General features: G+C 46.0%; 1 protein-coding gene across 3 annotated transcripts in view; it reads left to right on the forward strand.

Moving 5' to 3' along the window:
- Nucleotides 1-9,125: 9,125 nt before the first annotated feature.
- Nucleotides 9,126-22,234, forward strand: part of HIVEP3 (HIVEP zinc finger 3) — a 461,322-nt gene continuing 448,213 nt past the window's right edge. For 2 of the 3 annotated variants that reach the window (XM_047724524.1, XM_047724526.1), the window contains exon 1: nucleotides 9,127-9,401. The gene's annotated coding sequence lies outside the window, so the exon portion shown is untranslated. Of the gene's footprint in view, nucleotides 9,402-22,234 lie in introns of all 3 variants that reach the window. The other variant, XM_047724531.1, reaches the window with a different exon arrangement.

Below are 22,234 nucleotides of genomic sequence, written 5' to 3' on the forward strand. Positions count from 1 at the left end.
AGATTAAAGGCAGCCTTTGTGGAGGCAAAGACTAGACTAGAGGCTATTTAATAGCATGAATCACACTACAGCTCCATCATCCTCACTGGGAAATTCCATTGCTACTGTGTGACTTGAGGGAATAAGGGGGAGATATGAGGGCTCCATTAAATACTGGCTCTGGCACGTACTAATTGTGTGACCTTAGGTAAGTTACCCAACCTCTCTGTTGCTTCTGCTTTGTCATCTGTCAAAGGGGATTATAATAGCACTTACTTCATGGGGTTATTTGTTGGGATTAAATGAACCGATATGTGTAAAACTCTTAGAACAGTGTCTGGAATGCAGTAAGTGTTATCCAAGTGTGAGCTTTCATTAGTATTACTGCAGATGGCATCCCCATGGGGAGATGAGGCTGATATTAACTTTTGTTGTTTGTCTACAAGGCTGTGCATTATTTAATAGATGGAGTAAAAACTGACAATTGAAGTTGTCTTAGTTGTATGACAGTGAATCAGATGGAGCCTCATTGTGAGGGAGAATAGTTCGTTTTCCTAAGCACAGTGTATAAATGATTTCCTTTGCATTTTCCGAATCCCAGAATCTTAAGTAGTGGAAAAGGGCTCACAGTTCGTCTCATCCTGAATAGAGAGGACACTGACTTGCCCAAGGTTGCACAACCAGCGTGGCCTGGTCTTCTAATTGCTAGAAGAGTGCTCTTTCTGCCCATCACCATAGTTACAATAACCCAGTCCATGGAAATGCAGCTTATTTTCACATCTGTAATGTTTAAAGTGAAACACACACACACATGAATCAAGGTGTTTTGCAAGGAGCCATCAGTATTTAGTTGGAATGCACCATGCTCTCTGTTTTGAAGGGAGGGGAGAAGGCTGCAGCAATGTACCAGGGTCCCTAGTTATAAGTAACAGAAATAAGCTCTGGCTAACTTGGACACTCAAGGAATTTATTGGAAGGACATCAGGTAACTTGCGAATTGAAGGGAGGCTGGTCAATCAGGCTTAGAAGATAACCAGAACAAGAGGCCAGGCAGAGGCTACCACAGCCAAGGTTACCCCTCGGGATCAATGTGGTGAAGATGCTACCAGGTGTAGCTGCTCCTGGACCCCAAGGTCAAGGCCCCACACTCCACCCTCTCCTGCTGCCAGTGGACACTCCTCCTTGGGCTCGACTGTCATAAGCAGTCTCTCACTTCCTCTGTCTTCGCCTCACTGTCTGTGATTCGAAGTCCCAGAAGGAGTACTCTGCTAGCTGAGCCAGATGTTGGAGATCTGGTGTGGCTGCCAGGTGGAGGTGGGGAGCCAGAGGGAGAGTCTCTGGCCTTCTCATTGTGGGTACTGGGAAGAATGTTCCCTCTCCATAACCAAGATTTACAAAGGAGGACACCCTCCTGCTTGGAATTCTCCCTAATAAGAAGGTGATAGAAGGCTGAATAATCACAAAGAAATGAACAAAAACAATAGAAAATATATGACATCAAAATTAAAAAAAGATCCAGGAAAGAAAGGTGTATGGCCCAGATGCTTGCCCTTCTCCCTTTCCGGAGCCAGCGTCCTCCACTTAGCCTGTTCTCCACCTGCTCTTCCTCATCCCCATCATTTCCCCATGCTGAACGAGACAGATGCTCCAAGAGGGAGTTCAAGGTCAAATGATTCTCCCACAGCTCCGTTTATTTCAGTCACCGCCAGATTCACGCTGGAAAACTTGAGCATCTTCAGCCTCCCATTAACATAAAATCCAACTGCCTGACTAATTTTTTTTTATTGTGATAAAATTCTCATAACATAAAAGTCACCATTTGAGCCACTTTTTTTTAATTAATTTTTTATTTTTTCAGCATAACAGTATTCATTATTTTTGCACCACACCCAGTGCTCCATGCAATCTGAGCCACTTTTTAACTACACAATGCATTGGGTACATTCACAGTGTGCGCAGCGATGGTCACTGTCTAGTTCCAGGACATTTTCATCACCCCAAAAGGAAGCCTCATACTCATCAAGCAGTCATTCCTCATCCTGCTTCCCCTGAGCCCCTGGAAACCATGAATCTGTGTTCTGTCTCTACAGACTGGCTTATTCTGGAAATGTCATGTAAATGGAACCCTATGCTAGGTAACCACTTTCCTATTCATCCTTCGCTCCTCCTGCTACAGGTTCTCTAAGACTTGTCTCCTCCCTACCTCTGAAACCACATCCCAGGCATTGACGGGGAACCAGCACCGGCCACTCATCCCTTCCCTGACAAGGCCACAGACAGGAGAGGGACATCGATGCATCTGAGGAATCATTACAAAGACGATGAGAATCCCTTGGGGAGACAGACCATAGTTGGGTGGACACAGAACAGATGGCGGCTAGGTAAGAGGTGGGCGGGGTTCGGCCAGGCCAAAGCTGCTTCGTTGAGTCGAATTCTTTCTCTTTCCCTAGGCGGGAAGGCCCGCTCCTTCATCTCTTCAAGGCAGAGAAACAGCAGGGCCACATTAGCGCTGGCTGGGATGGTGACGTATGGCAGGGCGGCGATGCACCCCATGGGGCAGGCAGCCCTACCAGACTCTGAGTGTTCCTTCTTCCCCCACTCTCCGCTCCACCGCTGAGGACTAACCCCTGAGCAAGAGCTGAAAGACAGGGTGGGTTTCGGAGGCACAGCGCTGTCCGGTGGGGAATGTGCAGTCCGTGGGTATCTTTGAGCCCAAGTTATAGGGCTGAGGCTCTCCTCTCTCTCCATTCTCCACCCCGACCCTCCTCGCAGCAACCGAGTCAGAAAGAGCACCACCTATGGTCTACAAGCAGGCTACGGAAGGGGAAGATAGCAGCTGTACTTATTTTATTCTTTTTTTCCTCTAATTCATTCCCCTCTCCCACCCTGCCCCCTTTTCCTACTACTTTGTATGAAGAATCCTGGGGTAGCTAACCTCCCACCAGGGAGGGCACTTGCAATGACATCACCAGGAATACTACAGTGCCTGATGACACTTGTTTCCCCCTGTGTTTGAGACAAGACTTTCGTCACTCAAATGAAGAGAAAACCTAGGGGCCGGATGGCCAGCGGGGTGGACTGATTCTTCTTTGTTAATGCTCCCAGCTCTATTCTCCACCCTTCTCTGCCTTATTCTTTCCCTGGGAGGCTGAGCCCTATGGACTACATCATCCGGACTCCCTTGCCTGGCGGGTTTTCTGTTCAGGTCAGCCGATGATAGGCACTTGCAGATTAGAGAATGGGAGGAAGGCAAGAGTTCAAGGTGCTTTTCCCCTTCTCTCTGCTTTGAAGCCATTCCTTTGGCAGGATCTCTGCCTGACTATAGCTCCTGCTAGACATCCTCTTCTCCACATCCCCCCTCTCCTGTTTCCTATGCTGCTTCTTCATTCTCAGGGGTAGTAATGGTTTCCTGCTGTTGTTGGAATGTGGGTGCCTTTTCCCACCCCACAAATGGTCCTTTCATTGAAGTCTTCGCTTGAGCCATATGGGGCGAGCTCTGTTTCCTGCTGCGACCTGACTGATCTGGTGTCCGTTTCCTCCCCCAGCTCCTGAGCCCTTGAAGAATAGGAACATTGTCTTAGTCATCTCTGTATGCAAAGGTTATCTGGTCATAAAATGTTAAATGAATCAATCAAAGCTGTGCTGGAGATCTGTCTTTTCCCATGAATTTTGCAAAGCCAGAACAAAGAACAAACTTAATCAGCAGCAGGTTCTTAATTTCTATTTCCAGGAAAGCAACCCCTGTTCTGTCCACATCACCTCTTCCTGATGCTCCTGGTGCCCGCCCCGGCATCCCAATGCAGTACTGGGCAGGGACCCAGGCAATGGCTTTCCAAATCAAGATGTTGATTACAATTGTATATCCAGATACGTTATTCTAAATGGGCCACATATCCCTGTGTGAAGCTTTTGCACGTAATTGCTAGTGCAGTGTATCAGTTTTTCCAACCCTTCAGGCTTCTGAAGGTGATTAATCTCTTTTATTAAGTGACTCTCCTCCACTAAATAACCATTCTGGTCTCCTTCCTCTAGGCCTTGTTGCTACAGATAAACGAATCTGTGCTCTGGAGTTGTTGACTAATACATCATCTCTTCCAACTGATTGAAGGTGGTCAGTGCTGGGAATGCAGATATTGGGGGTGGGGGGGATGCTGGTAAGTTAAATGTAGCTTTCAGAGATCATATCTGAGGAGATAGAGAAGGCACAGGGCATGCTCAGGTCAGAGTTCATTCAGGTGGAAGAGTTCAGCACCCGAACAAATCATCTTAGGCGTGGGTACCATCATAAGAATTCAGTCTTCTTCTTCTTCTTTTTTAAAGATTTTATTTATTTATTAGAGAGAGAGAGAGAGAGAGAGAGAGCATGAGAGGGGAAGGGTCAGAGGGAGAGGCAGACTCCCCACTGAGCAGGGAGCCCGATGAGGGACTTGATCTTGGGACTCTAGGATCATGACCTAAGCTGAAGTCGCTTAACCAACTGAGCCACCCAGGCACCCAAGAATCCAGTTTTCTTTTCTTTTTTTTTTTTTAAGATTTTTTTTATTTATTTAACACAGAGAGAGATCACAAGTAGGCAGAGAGGCAGGCAGAGAGAGAGGAGGAAGCAGGCTTCCTGCCGAACAGAAAGCCCGATGCGGGGCTTGATCCCAGGACCCCGAGATCATGACCCGAGCCGAAGGCAGAGGCTTAACCCACTGAGCCACCCAGGCGCCCCAAGAATCCAGTTTTCTAAAGCAGGCCTGCTATATATGCTTCCTCCCCAGACTACCCCTCCCTTCCTATTTTCAGAGTGTAGAAACAAGAGGCTGAAGCATGGGGGGAAGGTAGAGATCTGGGTAACTCCTGGTATAGGCAAAGATTAAGGATTTCTGTTTATATTTCTAGTTTCAGTTATCTATTGTTGGGATATATTGGAGAGTCTTTTTTTCCTTAGTGCTTACTAGTAAATGATAATGCACTTATATTTTTTTTAAAAAAGATTTTATTTATTTGACAGAGAGACAGTGAGAGAGGGAACACAAGTAGGGGGAGTGGGAAAGGGAGTAGCAGGCCTCCCACGGAGCAGGGAGCCCAATGTGGGGCTTGATCCCAGGACCCTGGGATCATGACCTGAGCTGAAGGCAGACACTTAATGACTGAGCCACCCAGGTGCCCCATGCACTTACATTTTTATGAGTCTATTTACTCTTCAGAGAGTTATAAGATGTGAAAGCTGGCAGAATTCTTAAAGATTATTCATATTATCTTTATTTCATTTATGAGAAAATAGAGGCCTAGAAAGATTGTTAAGTGCTGTTACTAGGGGTACATGAGTAGTCCCAATATAACTGGAAAGTATGGAGTAAGAGTTTCAGGTGTGGCTTGATGTGGCTACTCACTGCTCAACAATGTAATTGAGGTTCTTTTTTTTTTTTTTTTTTTTTGTCCTTCCCATTTGGCCTTCCTCAGGATTCACGTACTCTCTGGCAATCTAGTCTCTATCCCTGTGATCACATGTGGCTGTATTAATTCTAGACCTTATATCATTGACAGGAGCTACAGCAGGGACAGCAATCTTCTTTTTGTCAGAAGTCCTAGAAAATGTCTTTTCAAGTCTCATGGTCTTGACTGGGCTTCATGTCTTCCATGGAACTGATTTCCGTAACCAAAGAGATGGGATAGAATGATTGCTTTAAGTCAACTAGGCTTAACTCCTGGAGTTTGGAGTCAGGTGAAGCAGGACTACTTGGGTTAGAGTGCAGATAAACTGCGTTTCCAAAGAAATGTGCTGATGGTGGTACGATAAAGGAGTGGGTACTGGGGAGGCTGACTGCAAGTATCCGAGAGCAGGGACTCACCCAAAGTCAAGCACTTGGTTATGGCCAAAGTGGAACTAGAACCCAGCTCTCCTCAGCATTTACACATGGATGGCTATGTAATCCCACTTGAGGTAGTACATTTTACACAACAGACATCTAAATGAAACCATGGGTTTTCTTGTTATATTCAATTTATTCTTTGGCTATGATTTAGTTAGTCACAATAATGAGTACAATTGTCTGAGTTACTTAATTTTGCATCTCATTAAGCCATGAAGGTTTTTAGGAGAAATTGAGTAGATTTCAGAGATGAGAGCCGTATCATTTAAATAAGTGTCTTTCAGTCTTACTCAGGGTTTAACCATCTTCTGGAACATTTTTTTGGTATTGGAATACAGTTTTTGGACGACCTGTATGAGATGCCTTAGTCCTGAATTTTTGCTTCTCATCCTTCTGGGAAAAAATGTTTGTTAATGTCCCTCAATGAGATCTCTTTCTCTTCTTCAGGGATTATATAAGCAAAGAAGAAGAAGGGAAGAGTTCTGAGCACCCACCATGGGCCAGGCACTGTGTTAAGCTCTAATGATACAGAAAGGAAGACTACAGACCCCAAGGAACTCCAAGTTTAGTGGGAGAGGCAGATAATTAAATGGGTAAGTAAGATACCACAGCAGGAAGTGCACTAATAGGTGGAAGAATAAGGTGCTTTAAGAACACAGGGGAGGACAAGAATGTTGGGAGTAGGGAGAGCCAGGAAAAGTTTTCTGGAGGAGAACTCCTTAAGGGATGGTTGAAGTTAGCTGGGGGAAAACAGGAGAGGGTATTCTACACAGAGGGGACTCATGAACACGGAGGCATGAAATCTTACAGGGTATTGCCATGAATGTCCCAGGAATTCAGAAGGGCAGAAGTACAAGGGCAAGGTAGAGAGTGGGGAGAAAATGTGTGGGAGGGCAGGCAGGTAGGAGGTGGGACACAGACCTTGGAGGCTCTCCAGTGTGTGTATGACGGGATGATTCTAAACAGCTGTAAACGTAGGTAGGTAAAGGCAAGGTCTGTGTCTTAGACATAATTCTGTATTGATTAGATTCTATGGTTGCAGGCAACTCTGGTTAATATCCAAAGAAGGAATACTCTGGAAAGAGATAGGCTCATTCAGAAAACTGAAGGAAAAGCTGCAGCATCCAGACTCTGAATGGAGTTCTGAAGGCAGAGATAGCAGGAATTACCTGGGAGTCTCCTTAGCTGGGAACAATCAGGTCCAACCACTTTCAGTTTTTATGTGGCTCTGCTAGGGATTAAATTTCCAGATGAAGACAGTCATATTGCCTCAGCTTGAGGGCACACCTAGCCTGGGTCAGGTAAGGTCAGCATCTTGATTGACAGTCTCATCAAGCCTGTATTTCACTGGGGGGACAGTGGGTTCCTAAAGCAAGATCAGGTGTTGCTAACATGAGAAAGAGGAATGCCGGCTGTATCAGCTAAAGCAATGGGTGTCCACGTCCACAGCTGCTTGGAAGCTAGATTTGAAGAGAACAAAGATGAAGGGAATCAGAAGGCAAAAGATGATCGGGGTGTGAATTAGGGCTGCGGTAGTACCAAGGAAGAAGGACTGTGGGATCTAAGAACAGTTATGGGATAAAAATTGGTGGTTGACTCTAGAAGAAGGAGGAAGAAGGAAGAATCAAAGATAGTTCCCAGGTCCTAGCAGGCAGCAGTAGATGTCACTACTGGAGAGAAGGTAGAGAGCAGGGGGATGGAAGATGACAAATTGCTTAGGACACACTGAGTATGAGAAACCTGTGGGGGCATCAGGTGGATGTTAGAATCTGAACCAGTAACTGAACTCATAGACATGGACAATAGAACCTGGGAAGGAATTTGGGAGAAGTCACAGAAAACACTAATATTTAAAATAGGCTTGCCAAGGGAAGGTCAAAAGACAGAAAGATTGGAGAGGAAGAGGAGAACCAGGAATGTTCAGGGTCATAGAAAGCTTCAGGATTCAAGCAGAGAGGAGATTTCAGCTCTAGTACCAGCAGAAGCCATATTCTAGGGAGCTAATATATAAATGAAGATGAGGAGGGAAGGGTAAAAACATGTAGGCCTCCACTGCAAATATCTTGGATGAGAAAGGGTAGCAAAATGCAAAGTAGCTGGAAAGGGTACAGCCTCAAGGGAGTTAGCTGATTTTTGTTTTCATTTGTTTGTAGGTTGATTTTTAAAAAAATGAGATAGAATTCACATACCACACAATTTATTCTTTTAAACTGTATTATTCAGTGGTGTTTAGTGTATTCACAAAAGTTGTACAGTCATTACTTCCATCTAGTTTCAGAACATTTTCATCACACCCCAAGAAACCCCATGCCCATTAGCAGTCACTCCCTATTTTCTCTCACTCCCAGCCCCTGGTGGCCATTCATCTATTTTCTGTAGATTTGCCTATTCCAGACATTTCATACAAATGGACTCATACGCTGTGTGGTTATTCATGTCTGGCTTTCTTAGTTTTCAATGTTCATCCATATTACTTCATTCCCTTTTATAGTCTGGTCATGTTCCATTGTATGGATAAACCATAATTCACCCTTTCATCGAATAATGGGCCTTCTAACTGGTCCAAGTTTCGGCCATTATGAATAGGCTGTGAACATCTGTGTACAAGTTTTTGCATAGGTATGTTTTCAATTTCCCTGAGTACATACTTAGGAGTGAAATTGCTGGGTCTCAGTTTATCCATGCTGGGAGAGACTTGATCTTTGTTTACAGGCTGAGGGTACTGGCACCAGTGCAGAAGGAGAGGTGGGAGATACAGAGAGAGGGTGTGGAGAGGTAAGTGCTGGAGGAGAAGGGCCACTTAGTTCAGCATCCCTCATTTTCTCTGTTGGAACAACCCTAACGCCCTAATCTCGCTTCTCAACTACTAGACTCTCTGCACACACATCACTCTTGCTGACCAGGGAGCGAATCCAGCTCGTGGATAAAGCACCCTGGGATCCGTCGCAGATGCATCCGGGTTGGTGGCTCGTTTTCTGTTGCAGATCACAATTTTGGGGTCTCCTCTGATTACACAGAGCCTGGCCCATTCTGGTTTGGTTTTCTCCCATAGATGTGTCCATGGCTGAATAAGGACAATCCACCATCTAGTCTGAGTCTGATTCCTGGTTCCTCAGGCCATAGAGGGCTCCCAGCCATCCGGATTAGGAAGGACGCGCGGTACGCACCGCCGGAGACCTAGAACCGCAGCGCTCAGACTTGTGCGTTGCCGGTCGCCGCCACCGCGCATGCGCCGCTCCCTGCCAAGGAGGAGGCGGGGGAGTGGGCGGGGCGGGCATCTCTTAAGCCAATCGGAAGCGAGCGCCCCCGCCCTCCCGGCTGGTGGACCGAGCTTGACCCCGGCGGTGGGCGGAGGAGGCGGGGCCAGCCGCGCGGCCGCGGAGGGGGCGGGGCCCGGGGCCTGGAGGCGGGGCCTGGGGCTGTCAGTCCCGCGGCCGCCGCCGCCGCCGCAGCCGCCGCGGCGGTTCCTTACATGCCGTGGCTCGGTGGCTGCCAGCGCTGCCGCTCGCCGCCCGCCGTCCCGGCATCCCGAGCCGCCTCCCGCCGTGCCGGCTCGGTGCGCAGGTAAGGCCCGCCGCGCTGCCGAGGTCTCGCGCCCCCTCCTCGGCTTCGGTCCGCCGCGCGGGCGCCCCCTCCGGGCTGTGTCAGCGCCGCGGCTCCCCTGGCCGCCCGGGGGCGGTCCCGGGGGGCGGGACGACAGTCCTCCCCAACCCCCCACAGCCCCGGGCGCCGCGCCTGCTGCGGGGTCCCCGGGCCGCGCCTTCGCGGCCAGGCGTGGGGCGGGAACCAAGCACCCCCTCCCGGGCCGATTACACAATCGCAGGGGCTGGGGGGAGGGGGTCCCCTCCCGAGGCCCGGCTCCACACCTGTGCCCGCGACGCGGTCCCGGGCGGAGGGCAGAGACCCAGCGCGACAGCGGGGGCCCGGAAAGTTTCACTTTGTGGTCGGCGTTTGTTGACATCCCCGAGATGCGGGGAGATGGAGGCTGAGCCGCGAGGATGCGCCTGGCGCGCAGCGTTCCCTTTGCCCCGGGGTGGCTCCAGTCCAGGTTTCCCTTCCAGAAGTCCTGCCGAGAGCCCTGCCCGGGGGCCAGAGGCTGCTGCAGGGCACACGGGTCGGTCCGCCTTGCGTTAGCGAGCCCTGGCCCCAGGATTGCAGCAACTGGGGACAGCTCAGCCCCCCGCTCAGCTCTTCTCCCTTTCCTAATTTAGTATTGACATTTTAGACCAGGTAGGCGAATTTACGTAGCGTTTCCCTGACAGTTTATATTTGTGAGGTGCTTTGCCATCCTTGATTAGTTAATTAACAAGGTGGGAAAGCAAAATAGATCCTGAAACTGCATGGCTAATGTCTTTAGTCTAGCAACTCTTTAAGAGCCACTGAGAGCTTTAGGCTGTTTGCGGTGAGATGCTTTGGGCCAAGGTGCTGTCAGGAGAGCTAGCTAGCTTGTGTCTTCTGGTTGCCTGGGAAGGTTTTGGTAAGAATGGCAAGGCTTTCTCTGCCTCTCCTTGCTTATGCTGTTTATTGAGGGTCGCCACCTGTGGTGAGTTATTTGCTCTTCTCAAGCAAAGGAGGTTTTGGTATTGCTGAGGAGGTATCTAAGGAAAACCAACCAACCAACCTGAGATCCAGATTAAGTTTGAATACTTGTCTGTTATACCAGGTTACCCGCCTGGTGCAGAAAACCTTGGCTCTTCCTGTGCTTTCCCCATCTTCCCGGTAGGACTGTATGCAGCTGGGTTGGTAATACAGCTCCTCCTTTAGTATGCAGACCTCTTGCTACCTATGGTTTGCAGACCTGCCTAGGGACATCCTTTACGAGTGGGCTTAATTAGCACTTTTATCTGCCCATTAAGCAATACAGCCTGAGATCTCTTGTAATCAGGCACTGTTGTAGTGTTGAATCTTTAATAATATCTAATTCATGTTAATAGTGTTCCTATAATAATCTTTCTATTAGTATGCCAGTTCTGCAACACCGGTATGTTTAGTATAGAAGCAGCAATTTACTAGAAATATTATCATGGTAAAAACAATTCTCCAACAGATTTGCAGCCCACTTTACTTAGGTAATGACTGCCAGAGGCTGTTAAGGTTTTTTAGTCTTGGATGCAGTAGGTGTTACTGATCTATGAGGTCATTCCTCCCCGGAATAATGGTTTCAGTCACTGGGTCACTTAGCTATTTTTTCCGGTTATATCTTCTGAGTTTCTCCCACACGCTGATTTCTTTTGGGACAAGTTGTGGAGCTAACAAGATGCAGTTGTGATTTGCCAGCCTCCTTTTTTTTTTTTTTTTTAAAGATTTTATTTATTTATTTGACAGACAGAGATCACAAGTAGGCAGAGAGGCAGGCAGAGAGAGAGAGAGAGAGGAAGAGAAGCAGGCTTCCTGCTGAGCAGAGAGCCCTATGTGGGCCCTGATGAGAGAGCTCCATCCCAGGACCCTGGGATCATGATCTGAGCTGAAGGCAGAGGCTTTAACCCACTGAACCACCCAGGCACCCCACCAGTCCCCATTTTAAGAATTTAAGAATATTTATTGTGTTTGGGGGCTTCTATTAGAGTTGCAACGGTGATTTTATTAACACACGTACTGGTTTGGATGCTTTATAGATACTAAGTTATCTCATTCTCACAATGACCTTGTAAGGGAGGTACTGTCATCACCCTGTTTCAGACCAGGAAATCAAGGCCTAGGTGATTGACTCAGGTTGCACAGTTAGGTTAGCCAGATTCTAACCCAGGGAACCAGAGTTCAGAGTTCAAGTACTTAACCAGCTACTGTGCTGTCCTGCTTCCACAGGTTATTCTTTCAACAGGTAATTATTTCTACCTTCTGTCTGTACAGCATTGCATTCTGTAGCGTGGGTGAAGAGTACAGTGAAATGGGGCGCCTGGGTGGCTCAGTGGGTTAAAGCCTCTGCCTTTGGCTCAGGTCATGATCCCAGGGTCCTGGGATCGAGCCCTGCATCGGGCTCTCTGCTCGGCAGGGAGCCTGCTTCCTCCAATCTCTCTCTCTGCCTACTTGTGATTTCTGTCTGTCAAATAAATAAATAAAAATCTTAAAAAAAAAAAAAAGAGTACAGTGAAATGACAAACACTGGGGTTGGGGCTCTTGTTGTGGTCTTCACTCTGCCGCCTGCTAAGGTGTGATGTTTGGGCAAGACAGACCCTCTCGCTGCCTTGCATTCCCTCCTTGGGGGAACAGCAGCAGCTGAAGCAGTTGAACTAACTCCACTTCACCTGGTAGGGTGCTGGAGAAATGGTAGGTTGAGAGGCTGCCTCTTAAATACCTCGATATTATTTTATGCTGTTGTCACCAGCGTCGTCCCTTTTGTAATTAAAAAAATGAAAGAGGCCCAGGAGAGAAGTCATCCTGTAGCATATGTGAGGGACATTGGTGGGAGGACAGTTTGGCGTGACTCTGCAGGAGGCTTGGGGTCGGATGATGGCTCAGAGTGCAGACCGAGGAGTTCTCAGAATCACAAGAAGTCAGGGTTGAAAGGAAGCTCTGTCATGGAGTTTAACACCCTCCTGCCCTTTCTCCCTCCATCTCTCCGGGGGATAAGCCTTCACATGTGTGCCCCTTCCTACTCACCGCTCTGCCCGCTCCTCGTGGGATGCCTCTTGGGTCAAACGTTGGGTGAGCTTCACAAGTGCACCAAAGAAGCTGGGGCGTTGTCCAGTGATAGGGAGTAGGAAACCGCAGAAGGATTCTGGGCCCTTCTGGCTTGTGCTCTTGAAAGACCATCATTGACATAAAACCTGGATTAGAGGGGGAATATGAAACCAGGAGGACAGTTAGGAGGCCTTGGCCAGAATCTAAGATTGGAGTGAGCCAGACTGAGACAGGCAGTGGCATGGGATAACAGAGGGAGGAATGGACCCCAAAAGACACCCCCCACTCCCCTTTGCTTGCCTGTCCACAAGCTTCAGAGGGGAAGAACAAGTCAGTTTCTCCCTGGGGCGAGGGGGGCATTGGAGAACCCCCGCATGGAGCTGGGGAGTCTGACAGGGTGGGGATGAGAGACAGCTGTGTATGTCTGTTCCCTAAAGCTTGATAATAGACTGTGGCCAATACAAGTCCCCAGCAGACTGAGAACAGATTTTCTTTCTTCTCAAGAAGGGAGTGTCCCACTTAAATACAGCGGGAAACTCCCTGTGCTTACTGAAGACTTGTAATGCTATTTATTTCCCTGTGGGGGTTGCAAGCTCTCACTCGGGGTCCTTTAGCTCCTTGCGGTGCTTCCTGGTCACGTCGGGAATCTGGTGTTGTCTGAAGATGTATCAGACACGTTGGCCATGCTTTTCTGTGCTTTCATCAGGAAGCCTTCTTTTGGGGGATGCTGTTTTCCAGGGACACCTGTTAGATAAGTGCTGGAAAGCCAGCACACCTTGGGGAGTGTTCAGAATCATTACGAGTTTTTCCTTCAATGAATCTTGGAACACTGCATCAAAAACTAATGATGTATTCACGGTGATTAACATAACACAATAAAAAAATAAAATAAATAAAATTTTTTTAAAAAAAGAGCTTTTCCTTCTAATGCAGATTATGGGGCACTTCAAAGAAGGCGGGGGTGAGATGATTGTCACATTGACAGGCAAACAAGATCATCTGGAAGAACCAAGTACGATTTACACAGGAAACCACAAAGACAAGAAAAATAGTTGGGGGTATTATAAGTTTATTTTTCTCTTGTTAATTTATGTGTTTCTGGCTGTGGATGTAGCATGTCTTGAATATTCATACTCACAAATTTATATGCTGAAATATGTTGTCTAATAGTGGATGTGGAAATAAACTGTATAATTTCAATAATTTTTTTTGGCCAGGAGAACATTGGTCTAGGTTTTTCAATATCTTTTAGACCAATGATTCTTAAGTTTTGCCCCCTAGGGAGTGTGTGGCTACATCTGGGACATTTGGGGTTGTCACGAATGGGGTATGTTCCCCTGTCATTTAGTGGGTGGAGACTGGGGAGGCTGCTGGACATCCTACAATGCACAGGACAGTCCCCACAACCAGGAATTGTTCAGCCCCAAATGTCAACAGTGTTGAGATTGACGAAATCCACTTTGGAATAAAAAAAAAAACCAAAAAACAAAAACCAAAGCATTTTTTTTTTCTTATGAGGACCAAGTTGAAGCTAAGGGGAAGAGGAAGAAGAAGGTCATATAAGGGGTTCCTTGACTCCCTGAAAGTGATCATCGTCTCCTCACTTTGGACCCCCAGGAGGGAGAACCAGCTGCACAAGCCGCTGGAGTACGGGCATCCGTCTGCCACCCAGGAGCTATTTCAATAGCCGGATTGCTCAACACGCTCATTTGGAACAGGAAGTAGAGGCTCTTGTAGTGGGATGAGGCTGGAGGGGTGATTTCTGGAGGCAGAAGCTTTGCGGGCCAAGAAGGGAAGCTGGGTCATGCCAGAATAATTTTGAAAAGTTCTAGGGAGTTTTTCAAAGGTGATTTTGTTGAGGACAGCGAGTGTGGGGCTGTAGAAGATGCTGTCTCTTCTCTAGGAGTGCATGACCCCTCTGGGTTATGGATCTGAATGAATCTGAGGACTTCCCAGATGTTGTTGGGTTCAAACACAGGGCGGAGAGGGAAGGACCCTTGGTTTTGTGTTCAGGTTGTATCTGTGTCTTCTCCCCACACCACTTTAAAAGCTTTTTTTTTTTTTTTTTTTTTAATGATACATTTTAAGTAGACACAAATGGAGAAAAGTGTATGACAGACCCTTGTTCACTGGATGCCAAGCTTCAAGGATTGTCAGCTCCTGGCCAATCTTGAATTTTACTCCAGCCCTTGTAGACTCCCTCCCCCCTCTTTCTTCTTCTTCTTTTTTAATCTAGAAAACAGCTTACATAATTCCTGATCACCTGCCTCCTAGAAGAGGCTTGGGAGGGAAGGAGGGAAGTGATTTTTCGGTGCTTGGGTCTCCCTGGAGGAAAACTGGTAATGGACATGGATGATTCGGAGAGCCCCGAGAGCCCGGGAGATAGGACTAAGGTCCAGGCACATCTGGGTTGGGGACGCTGGGCTCTTCTTGCGGGGAGGGGAAAGTGCAGCCGATGGGACAAGTTTCGTTCTTTTGAAGCCTCCTGGTGGACAAGCGCACCTCAAAGTCTCTGCTGGTAGAAATGTGTTCCTGGGTTTTGTGGCTGAGGGTCCTCTTGGGTCCTGGAGGGCGCATCATCTGCCTGTTTCCCTGTAGGAAGACCCCCTTCCTGTTGCATGACTCCTGAGATGTACGCTGTATGGTATGAAGCCAAGTGTTCTGTGTGGTCCTCTGGCCCTGGCTTGAGGGGTTTTCACTGCCTGACGCCTCCCTGGAGAGCACAGGGCAGGCTAGGGGTGGACGAGGGAGGCATTATTTCCAGGGGTTTTATTTTTTTATTTAATTAAGTTAATTAATTTATTTATTTTTAAAGATTTTATTTATTTGACAGAGATCACAAGTAGGCAGAGAGGCAGGCGGGGGTCGGGGGTGGGGAGGGGAAGCAGGCTCCCTGCTGAGCAGAAAGTTTGATGCAGGGCTGGATCCCAGGACCCTGAGATCATGACCTGAGCTGAGGGAAGAGTCTCAACCCACTGAGCCACCCAGGCACCCCTCCAGGGGTTTTAGATCCTTGTTTGCAGCTGTGGCTCCCCTGTATTTGTTGGTGGACGTAGGGCTGTCCTGTTGTTGCCACTGGCAGTCCACGCCAGATGGGAACGCCATCAAGGTTTGCACTTGGCAAATAGGGCTTTCTTTTTAAAGTCGTGTCTCCGGGAGCTACAAGATTAATTTTTTTTTTTTTTTTTTTTTTTTTTTTTTGGTAGGCCATTGGAGAATTAGCGTGCATTGACTTGACTTCGGTGTTATGTTGAAATATGCATACAAAAAATGACTTTAGAAGTTGAGAGAGTTCTTGAATAACCAGATAATTGATGTCTGCGAATTTTAATTAGTGCTGGTTTCTATACATGTAGACGTTCTGGACTCAGTTCACAAGCAGCTCGTTTAGCGTGCAGTTCTGGAGCCCTGAAGGGCTGGATTTCCCATTTTTATTTTACTTACTAAATACGTATTTTAGCCTTTCTTTATTCTGCATCGAGGCTTAGGTGGCATCAGCCGATTCTGAACATCCTGTATCTGCCATCGTGGGTTTTCAGGTGTCACATCTTCCTACGGGGACAGCAGCTCCTAATCGGTGAACCATAGTTATTTACTCTTGGCCTCTACTGGGGGCCAGGTACTTTGCTCACATTTCCTCTATTCCTGCAGACCCTTCTAAGTAGGCCTTAGTATTCTCATTTTGCAGCTAAAGAAACTGAGGCTTAGAGAGGTTGGAATGCTAGGAGGTAACCCCGGGTTTTAACCCAGGTTTGTTTGATTCTAAAGCCTGAATGCTTTCCACCTTGTCTCTCCTGGTGTAAACTCAGCAGGAGTCTGTAGAGGGTTGGTAGAGAGGATGGGGCAGGTGCTGTGAACGGGGGCTGAGAGGCCTGGTTACTTCAGCTAATGAAATCCTCACCCGGACCCCCCTGGGACACATTGCTTTTGAGCGTGATAAATTACTTGTGTCCTATTTTTGAGCTGACTGTGTAAAACAGAACCACGCCCTGGTAGCCCTGAGCCAAATTTGGTCACCAGATGTGTTTTATTTGGTCTGCATGGTGTTTTATTTTTTAAAAATTGGATTCGTTGTCAGCATTTCAACAGTGGGAGATTTCATCCTGAAATTTCCAATTTCTTGGCTTCTCTTGAGCCCTCAGAAGATCTGGCAACACCAGGCCCACGTTCCTCCTTGACAGTAGTTAGTAAGAGCGGCTGCTTCTAGTTTGCCGTCTTGCCACGCTGCCCTCTTCACTCGTTTGTATTACTCGCCGGGACTCGGACGGCGCTTGAGTTAGAGGCACACTTATGGAAGGAAGTTAGGCACATTCTCTCTGCTAGTGCCAGGGATGCATTACGGGAGGCTTGTTCTGTATTTAAATGAACGGTCCCCAGCAGTTTTCCTCATTGCAGAGCATGTAGAGAGGGTGACTCTACTGGGCATATGAACAGATACAGCCACGCCCTCCTTCTGTGCCCCCCAGCAATGGCTAATGGGACTCTGGATGGGTTCTTGGATGAAGGTGGACGAGTTAGATATTTGGGATTCGAACACTGAAATGGTTGAACTGGGGAGCCTCAGGCAGGAAGGACTTCTGGATTCAGGCTGACAGTGGTGACATTAGAAAGGTAGATGAGGGGCACCTGGGTGGCTCAGTGGGTTAAAGCCTCTGCCTTCGGCTCAGGTCATGATCCCAGGGTCCTGGGATCGAGCCCCACATCGGGCTCTCTGCTCAGCGGGGAGCCTGCTTCCTCCTCTCTCTGCCTGCCTCTCTGCCTGCTTGTAATCTCTGTCTGTCAAATAAATAAATAAAATCTTAAAAAAAAAAAAAGAAAGGTAGATGAGTAAACAAAAAACCTGGATGGTAGGGAGATGGCAGGGAGGTGAGAGGGTGCTCTGTGGTGGAGAGGGTGGAGCTGTCCGGTCTCTGCTTTCACTGGACTTCCGGCAGTGGGGTTGCTCTGTAGCCATTGCCTTCACTCTGTGGTATTTATTGCACTGTTCCAGATTCTTGTGATAGATCAGGGAATAAAAACAGACAAAGGTCTTATTCTCGTAGAGCTTATATTTGGGTTGGGGGGGCGAACAAACAACTCTGAACAAAAAAGCGAATAAACTAAAATATGTAAGGTGGTGATAAGGGCAAGGAAGAAATAGAAACTGAGTAAGGAAACAGAGAGGATGCCGGGGGTTATGCTATTATATTAGAGAGGTCGTTCAAGGAAGGCCTCTTGATTTAGTGCTATTTGAGCAGAGATGTGAGTGAAGTGAGGAGTGAGCCATGAGGAAACCTAGGGGTGCTGCATTCCCTGCAGAGGGTTCAGCAAGTGCAAAGGCCCTGAGGTAGGAGTACGCTTGACTTGTTTGAAGAATAGCAAGGAGGGTATTGTGGCTGGAATGCAATGAATAAGGGGAGAGGGGAAGTTGGAGGGAACATAGGGCTTCATATATTAAAGACTGAGTTTATTCTACTGAGATAGGGAGCCATTGGAAGATTTTGAGCACAGGTTGCACGATCTGGCTTCTGTCTTGAAAAATGTAAATGCTGTATGGAGAATAGACAGTAATGCAGCTAAGGTGGCACTGTGATAGTCCAGATAAAATACAGTGGTGGCTTAGATTAGGGTGGACGCAGAGGTGGTGAGAAGTAGACAAATTCTGAATATATTTTGAAGGTAGAATTGACAGGACTTGAGGACGTATTTGGTATTAGATGTGAAAGAAAGAGGAATCAAGACAATTCCAACCTTTGTAAAAACATTGCTGTGTTTGTTGGCATTTCCCCTTCTTTTCCTGAAAAACATTCAAAAGCAACAAGGGAGGTGAAAAAATAATAATGAAAACCTTGCAGACTTTTATTTTTTCACAAAATTAGGAGAGAAATGTAATCCATAAGCTTCAAAATGTGTGTGAAGAGAGAGTCCTGAATAGATGAGATCAGGTGGAAGGCTTGTGGGAAGAAATGAAGAGAAGCAGCATGGAGATGGTGAGAGAGCCCAGGAGCTACAGATCTTAGAAAGTTCTAGAAAATCATGTTCTTTGAGGTGAAAAGTGCAACCCGGTGTGAAAAAGCTCTGTCCCTTGCTTGTAGTAAGTGTTATAGGAACTGGGCGTGCAGCTCCTGGTAGGTAGGTTGGCTCAAAGAAGCAAAAGAAGTGGGGTTACCTGAAAAACCACACTGGCAAGCTGCCATGTTTATGGGAGGTGTCCTGTCTCTGTGGGAGCAGGGAGGAAGGGCCTTTGGATTGCAAAAAAATAGCTCATCTGAAAGAGTATCATGGCTGTCCTCCCCTCTCCTGGCCAGAGGAACCTCATGCAAATACTGTAACTGCCAAGGAAAACTAACTCATCCAATGGCAATGAAGAAGGAAATGGTAGCCTTCTGTTTCTGATAATGATAGGCAATGTTATGTGGACAAAAGTTCCTACTGAAAAATATTAAAATGTTTAGTATATTTTTTAAGTTAAAAAAATTAAATTTCCTTAAAGGCACTAAAGAACTGAGAAGAGAGACAAAGGCACTAGAAGGTGGAAAACTAAGGTCTAGTGGGAACCTAGAGGGATAGGTTGATCACTGGAAGGGTTAAGTTGCTTCTGCCCTGAGAATATTTGTTGATTCTAGTAAAACAGGGCTTTGGTTTTGGCAGCCTTGCAGGACAAGGAGGTTAGAAGTCAAAGTCTGTAGCTTGCCCAAGGTAGAGAGTCTCTTGGGGGCCATTTCCACATAAAGCTGGAACTACTCAGGGTAAAGGTGAACCAGAAGTAAAACCATCTCTCTGTCCCCAACTAGAGACAGCAGAGAAGGTTGTCCAGGTACCGAGAGGAGCAAGATGAAAAGGAAAACATAGGTTGTAATCACTGGCCAGCCTTTTCACAGATTTTGAGGATTGTCTTATATCACCTTGATTTTCTAGAACTGCCGCCCTGAATTTGGTTTGACTATAAGCTTCTTATGGTCACGAGTGCTGTCCCCCTCCTTTTTGTGGGACCCCAGCCTTGTCCCTATTACATGAAACCAGCAATGAAGCCACCATGTTGGAAAGCATAGGAAAGAAACTGCATCCAAGTGACATTGTTAGACAGGCGGGATACTCACCACTCTACTAACGAGGATGGCAATTGACATTGTTAGAGCCATACCTGGTTTTTCTCTCATTGCTTAAGCTTATATGAGTTGGACTGTTTGTTATTTGGAGTTGAAGGAATCAAGACTGACCCAAGAATCGACCGAAAGATCAGGAAAGAAGAGAATTGAATTCAGAAACACACATGTATGGGAATTTCACCTGACTGGATTGGATACTCCTCAGTCATCTTTGCTATGGATTCTCTCTTCCCAGTTTTTAAGTTGGAGATGGAAGGGCTCAGGTCTTGGACCTCTTCTCCATTCTTAGATGATTTTTTTCCTGTTTGATGGTATTAAATATCTATTTGTACATGACTCCTAAGTTTATATCTCCAGTTTTCATCATTCTTCTGACCCATATATTCATTTGCTCACTTTGATTCTACGCTGTAGTATCTAACAAGATCTGAAACTTAACACATCTTATCCCAAACTTAACGATTTTCAACTTCCCTACTCTAAACCTGCTCCTTTCCCTTTATTCTCAGGCTCATAAAAGGGTACTACCATCTATCTACTTGTTCAGACCAAAATCTGAGAAATTATCCTTGAGTCTTCTCTTTCTAATAACTCCCACATTTAGGTCAACAAGTTGTTGACTTTAGGTCAACAAGTCTTGTTGACTCTGCCTTCAAAACATACACTGGATCTGAGCACTTACCCTGGCCTCTACTGTTCCCACCATCATCCAAGCCATAACCATCCTTTGCTTGGATTATTGCAATAGCCTCCCCCAGTCTATTCTATACACATAGTTAGAGGAGGAGTCCCCCCTCTTTTTTTTTTTTTTTTTTTTTGAGAGGGAGAGGGGGAAGATGGGCAGAGGGAGAGGGAGAGAGAGAGAATCTTAAGCAGGCTCCACGCCCAGCACCAGAGCCCAATGTGGGGCTCCATCTCACAACTCTGAGATCATGACCTGAGCTGAAATTAAGAGTTGAGCACTTAACCAACTATGCCACCCAGGCTCCCCTAGAGGATCTTTTAAAACATAAATGATATCATGTTACTTGCATGCTCCAAACTGGTGTTTTTCCATTTAGAATATCCCTGATCATTGCCACACTCTATAGGACAGTGTACAATCTGGCTCCCCACTAGGTTTCTAAATTTATCTTCTGTTTCTTTCTCTCTTACTTACTATGCTACAGTTGCACTGGCCTCTTTGCTCTTTCTAGACTGTCCCAAGTTCTATTACTACCTCAGGGCCTTTGCAGTTCTTCTTTCTGATCTTGTTATGGCTTATTCTGTCACATCATTCCAGTCTACGGTCAGATATAACCTCTTCAAAGTGATCTTCTCTGATTCTTGCATGTAAAATAGCCCTTGCCTTCCCCCTCTTCACACCCTTACCCTGCTGTATTCCTCAGAATACTTGTCACAATTTTGTTTATTGTCTGTATTCTTCATTAAGTTTAAGCTTTGAAAAGAGGAATGTTGGGGCGCCTGGGTGGCTCAGGCTGCCTTCGGCTCAGGTCATGATCCCAGGTCCTGGGTTTGAGCCCCACATCGGGCTTTCTGCTCAGCAGGGAGCCTGCTTCCTCCTCTCTCTCTGCCTGCCTCTCTGCTTACTTGTGATTTCTCTCTGTCAAATAAATAAATAAAAATCTTTAAAAAAAAAAAAAGAAAGAAAAGAGGAATGTTGCCTTATTTAATGCTTATTCCTAGCACTGGAATGATGTCTGGGTCATGGTTTGAGCCAACACATATTTTAGAATGGCTTATTAAATGAAATTAGAATGATAGAGATAGCTTATCACAGTTTCTAAGAGACATATTATTTAACAAGTGGTTCTGAGAAAGTGGTTAGGCATTTAAGTATAAAACAGATTGCTATTATTATTTTTTTTAAGTAGGCTCTATGCCCAACATGGGGTTGGAACTCACGACCTCAAGATCGAAAGTGGCATGCTTTACCAACTGAGTCAGGCAGATACCCCTAAAATAGATTATTAATAAGCGGGTGTTATGAACAATTTTATGTCAACACATTTGACAATTTGGACAAAATAAACAAATTTCTTTAAAGCCTGACATATCAAAACTAACACAAGAAGAAATAAAAAATCTGAATGGATTAAAGAATTAAAGAATTGAATTCATTATTAAAGACCTTCCTACCAAACAGATAAACAAACGAACAAACAAAGAGGCTCTGTAGGCCCATACAGTCTTTCTGATAAAGTCTTCCCAATGTTTAAAATGAAGTAATAAAATCAATCTTACACATTTTCCCAGAGAACAGAAAAAGATGTAACATGTTCTTGCTTATTCTTAAGAAAAACCTTTATACCAAAACCTGATGAGGACATCATAAGAAAAGAAAATTAAAGACTGAACCCTCTCATGGACATTGATACAGAAATCCTAATCAAAATATAGTCAAAGTGAATTCAATAATGTATACAAAGGTTAATATACTGTAACCAATGGAACAGGTTTCAGGAATTCACAGGTAGCTTAACATTTGAAAATAAGTCAAAGTGATCCCCCAAAATAACAGAATAAAGAGAAAATATATACAATCATTTCAATAGATGTGGAAAAAAGATTTGATAAAATTCAACATTGATTCATCATAAAAAAGAGTAAGTCTTAGCAAAAGAAATTCCTTAATCTGATAGTAAGTACCTACAAATAAAGCAAACATCATACTTGATAGTGGAGTTG

Source organism: Lutra lutra, chromosome 4, assembly GCF_902655055.1.
Source record: "Lutra lutra chromosome 4, mLutLut1.2, whole genome shotgun sequence".
Taxonomy (NCBI): Eukaryota; Metazoa; Chordata; class Mammalia; order Carnivora; family Mustelidae; genus Lutra; species Lutra lutra.